We start from the raw sequence: 6291 nt of genomic DNA on the forward strand, positions 1-6291 counted from the left end.
TACACTGAAATGACGAAAAACTCCCTCCCAAAACCTAAAAGTACAAAATACTTTTTGCAGATGCTCTCGTAGACGTGGGACCCAGTACCAAATCTGAAGATTAATTTAGGGACGCGGGTTGCCCGTGTTCCTCGCCCAGACTAAGTTCCTGTAGGCAGAAGCAATATGGGGACCACCGAGGTATCTATGCTAAATCCACTCCGTCCATCAGTTTTTCCGGCTAATGTCAGAAATGGATCAAAAAAATGAGCGAGATCCAAATTAAAGTGGGCCACACGATAGGAAACTGTGGGAATAGAAACATCCACCGTTGAAACCTTCTCGGTGGTCACCATTAATCTTTTGCATGCCATCTAACCCGCTCATGAGCTTGTTCCTGCTGAGATGAACTGAAAACACAGATATTACCTTGATCGAAAACTCATGTGGCCTCAAGAAGGTGTCAACGGTGAGCGTTTAATCTCCACCGTTTTCCTGTAGCTATGGAGCCTCATTTTTACACTCACATGCGCTGGCTGAACTTATGGACGGAGTAGATTTCACGGAGACATTGCAGCGGGAACAGGTCGGGATAGCGAAGGCATTTTCACTTCATTAAATAAGTGGGGGCAGGTATTATGCCGTTCGTCGCTGGCATCTTTGCTAGTATACACGGAAGCAGATTGCATGCACTAGTACACTGTAATTCATGGAAGCGGAGTGGTGTACCTCACACCACCTGTATTGACTTTAGCAAGTTTTGTGAGTCTGATCATGAGGTATGTCTTATATCCAAACCGTCCATCCATTTGTTGAGCTTGTATTAAAGCTTGAGACAAAAAATAAGATAGATCTAACTATTAGGTGGACCACACTGTAAAAACCAGTGAGGAATTGAACGTTTACCATTGAAACCCTTTTTAGGGTCACAGAAGTTTTGGATCAATGTTAAATTTATTTTGTCTCTTCATCCGGATATTTGTGACTTATGAACTGATTGGATGTAAAATAAACATTATGGTGGGCCCTACAAATTTTTTAGCAGTGAAAATCACTGTATCCGCTGCTATATATGATGTGGCCAGAAGATCTCCGGATATGATTCATTTTTTTGGATAATGCTCTAAATATATCTCTAAAAATAGATGAACAGTATATATAATAAATACATCACTGTAAGCCCATGTAACTTTGATCTCCATTGAACCGTTCGTACAACTCAGAGAGGAGGAGCGCCAGTGCTGGTCTTCGCACGACACCCTACAGCAGCTACGTAGCTGGTGGGAGGTACACCAGCAAATTCGCTTTGGTAATTTATGCATTTTATTGGTGCTGCACATTTATTTACTACATGGTCTTATGGCCTGACTAAAGAAAAAAAATAGAAAGGATATTAAAATCTCAAGTGGACAACGCCATAGGAAATAGTGTCAATTGAATGTCTACCATTAAAGACCGTAAAAGTTTCGGATCAATATGATATTTGTATTTTTCCTTCATCGTTTCTAAGTATTATGAACAAGATGAATGACAAATAAATGTTATTGTTGGCCCTAAAAAGGCTTCAATGGTGGAAATCACTATTCAGTTGTTTTGTGTGGTGTGGTCCATTTGAGTTTGGATGTTAATTTTGGACTTAGCCCCTCTAATGGTATGAAAAAAAAAAAAAATGATGGAAGGCATGGTTAAACCACTTATGTTCACATGTGCCCAACAAAGCTTCTTTTAGTACTAAGTTATTCAGTAGGCAATCCGATTTGAGTATACACAAGTTTTCGGCTCTTTCAAATGAGGCCATGGTTTAGTAATCCAAACCATTGATTTGTTGGGCCTCTAAGTGACTTTCGAGAATCTCCATGACAGGTTGAAGAGTTCTTAGGAACACAAAAAATTTTGATTAAGCTGGTATTTGTATTTTCCATATATCCAAGTGAGCATCAACTTATAAACAAATGTCTTTAATTATCCCTACTACTTATGTTTCATGTGGGCTTTGAGCAAGCTTTAATTTGGGGGTCATACCTTAAAATGAAATGGAAAAATAGATAGATAGCATGGGTAAAATAGGTACATACATCAAGATGGGCCCACAGAACCACTTAATCCACGTCCTAGCTAAAATGGGCCTCATACTGGCTGCTGGGGTCTTCTAATCTAGGAGATGTTAGGAGTGAAAGTAGATTACGTACTAAACTATGTGGGACCCAAAGTGATGTATATGTCTTATCCACACCATCCATCCGTTTTAGTAGCTCATTTAATGAATGATCAAAAAATTTAAGTATAAAAAATCTCAAGTGGGCCACACCACAGGAAACAGTTTGAATTAAACGGTTACTATTGAAAACTTCTTGGTTGCCACAGAAATTTTAAATCAAGCTGATATTTTTATTGTCCCTTCATCCATGTCTATATTACCTTATGAACAATTTGGATGACAAATAAAAATCACTGTGGGCACTATAAATATTTTAACGCTGGACGTCATTATCCACACGTTTTCTTGTTGTGCGGTTCACTTGAGATTTGGATACGGTTAAATTTTAATTTCATCCTATAAAATTATAATAGAAAACTTAGGGACAGTGTGGATGAGATACATACATCATCGGTGGGCCCCACAGAGTTTACTCGGTACGCAATCTATTCCTGCTTGGAGTATCCTCCATATATTATTACACTCGACAAACCAATGGTCTGGATTACCAATCATGGCCCTCTCACTTATCAAAATTGAATACTTAATTGGCATAATAAGCATATGATGTGACGTATAAGGGCATTTTCAGCAGTAGGTAGTAAAAATTACATGACGTCATTGTATGTGAAAACTGTTAGGCTTTTAACTTAGTTAGGATTTAATAATAATTCAGCAATGAATAAATCACAGTTCTGTTAGTTTATTTTACTCTTTCGGAGTGTTTGAACGCCATGAAAATTGTGATTTAACTCATTTATCTCTCTCCATAGGCATATGTGGTCAAAAGTTCACCAGTGGTGTGAATTAAGTATTTGATTGTGGCCCACTTGTATCCCACAGTAATGTAAAGTTACTAAAAGACTTTTTGGACTACCAATTACCATGGTAATATAAATCAAAAGTGTTATCATTGTACCACTGTCAAACATAAACAAAAATCATTGGTCAAATGTAAATGCTTTCACTAAATAGGTAAAAAATTTGGAATCATTGCATATTCTCGAAAATTTCAAACCCAAACGACAACATGAGTGCACCAATGTGATAAAAATTTCAAACTCAAACAACAACATGTATCGTATTAATATGATGATTGTGCAATTATTATAAATTATTTTACATATTGTGAACAACACTTTTTTTTATTCCCTTATTTAATTTATCAATGTTAAAATTATAAACATAATATTTTTACATTACTTTAATAACAAAATATTATCAAAATACATTATTACAATTGTTAGGATTTAAGATTTTACATTAATATCATGATTACAAATTATTTTTTATTTATTTTTTGAATATATATGCATTTGACTGGCAATTCCTATATTTGGTTTAGGGTTAGTAAAATCATATTAATGATATACTTTCTTTAAATTATTGAAGGTAATTGATAAAATAAATTGAACATTTAAAGTAATGAAAAAAATACCAACATTACAATTTTACATTTGACAAACTAAATATAAGAATTGATAGTCAAAAGCAAATGTTGTTCAGAAACAAGTAAGGACATATTTGTTTTGCCAACTTCCTTGGTAATATAAAGTAAGTGTATCCTATTATGATTTTACTATTGTCAAACCAAACATAAAAATCATCCATTAAATGCAAATGTATTTAAGAGATAAATAAAAGAATTTATAATAATTATACTTTTTATATAATTATTATAAAAATATTTAATCCAAATAGGTTCATTACTGTATTTTGGTAATGATTCGATATTTAAGTAATATAAAGGTGTCATCATTATGATTTTTATCATCAATAAATCAAATGTGAGAAACGAAGATTAAATGCAATCAAATGCACATGTTGTCAAGAGACAGATAAAATAATATGTAATTTGTGTATTTATACTTAGCTTGACCCAGTTCGAATCAATGAGCGAGAAATTGTCACGTGTCAACAACCAATATGAAAGCAAAAAGAGAAACATACTTGTAACAAGAAAATACTACAAATACATATCAACTGGAGACATGTATCCTATTAGGAAGGCCAGACGTCTAAGGCGTACACACAACAATAACACCAAAGGTGATCATTTATCTCATTACACGTAACCAACAGACGCAAGTCACTATCAACCTCTAGTGTGTAGAGAAAGTTTCTCCAAAAGCATGTCGTCGTTGGACTATTATTTGGTCGATCACCAAACGACATAGCCTTCACCAGAAGAATTGTTGTTCCATAACTCTAATTCGAAAGGTGATTCTGGAGAATATCCAAAAAACTTGTAAAAGCAATAAAAATCATATTAAAAGCAGTAAAACTTTTTAAATATAACAAAATCATCGATCACACTAGCACGGTGCCTAAATGACTCTATAATCAAATAAGACACATTATCGAAAAAGGTTGTTACTTAAACACAGAAGCTATGGAAGCTTCACATGGCCACGAAAAGAAGTTCAAGATCTCACATCAATACAATCAAACGAAAATTTCTACTTCTACGTTGTTTATCTCTTTTACCACTCATAAACATCCACTAAATTAGTTTAATTCTAATTTTAACCACTTCTGTCTAACATCATACTACAGCAAGTCCAAAGTCTTTAGTTTCTTAGTTTAGTTTTACTATTGTCTATCGTACCATTGCAATAAGCCTATAGGTTACTATAAATATCCACAACTCGGTTGTTGGATCCCCTAAAATTTTGAGTTCTTACTGGCAATTCTCTTATCATGAATTGTTAACCATATAATACGACTGTTTCACCACTATCTAGTATTTTTTACGACCGTCTTACGATCATTTAGGTTTGAAGTACTATTAAGACCACGATCATTTTGCCAACATGGACGACCATTGATAATCTCTTTCACTTTCTTTTTTTATCAATTGTTCTACATTTATATTCATATTAATGAATTTGACAATTAAACTTTTATTTTCAATATTTATTATTTTTTGGTTGGAAAAATACAACTTAAGTTATTGCCATTGAAAAAATAAATCTTATTTTCAAGGCAAAAATAATTCATTAGAAATACTAACCCTCTCATTTATAAATTGCATAATCACTTTAGTAATTAGTGGTTGAATAGTCAAACTAATCTTCACACATCTGATCTTAATACGGCTAATTCCGCACGTAGATTTAAGTATTCAGTTTAATTCAAGTTGAACACTACTCTACTATTACAAGTTTAACTAAAATCAAATCATTTCATTACATGCATAGTTGTATATTCAAATTGAACAACAACACATTGCACACTTCCTTTATATTACCTTGGTAATTACATTATTATAATAACTAATAATTAGTAATTTAAACATATCATAAAATAATTTTTAAGAGTGAAATTATCAAAATACTCTCATTTTTTCTTTTCCTTTTTACCTTTTGAGTAATGAGGTCTAATATTATTTGCCCTAGTGTGTATGAGATCTTACCAGTCCTGCACAATTCACCCAACTTATTAATCAGGCACATCCAATCATTAGGTAGGCAGCACCATAAAAAAACATGCACACTATATGAACCACTCCAAATTCATATGTGATCTACCTATTTATAAGATTAACCTGATTTCTGATTAGTATAATCATCACGGTGGGGTTCACTTATTGGTGGACAAGTGTTATGCATACCATTATGCCAACGATGCTATGCTTCATCACTTTCTAAAACTTAAAACATTTTAGGGTATTTTGGTTGTTTCAGCCACTTTTTTTTTTGGTTAGCTTGTTAGTACACCCCGCTGTCAATTCACACTTCACTGTTAGCCACCCTTTCAACCTCTTGAAAGCAGTTTTTGGTAATTTATACACACACACACACACACTTACGTGGAGGTACTTGAATGCAAATAAATTTTGTTAAAAGAAAAAAAACAAATTAAATATTTATTTTCTTGGGCGAACCGATCACTTGTTAGAATTCATGGACGACATTGTTCAAATCAAAATAAATAAACAATTATAACCATCCAATTTATTGCTTGTGAAATGAATAATAATTCTAACCGTTCCATTCTGAAAATCACATGGTCATTTGAAATAAACTCAAACTTGTGGATGGATAGGATCAGCTTTTGGTGAGAGCGATTATTATATTGTGCATAAAGTGTGGTTTGGACCTAATGGAAGCGGG

This window comes from Magnolia sinica, chromosome 6 (genome assembly GCF_029962835.1).
Source record: "Magnolia sinica isolate HGM2019 chromosome 6, MsV1, whole genome shotgun sequence".
Classification (NCBI taxonomy): domain Eukaryota; kingdom Viridiplantae; phylum Streptophyta; class Magnoliopsida; order Magnoliales; family Magnoliaceae; genus Magnolia; species Magnolia sinica.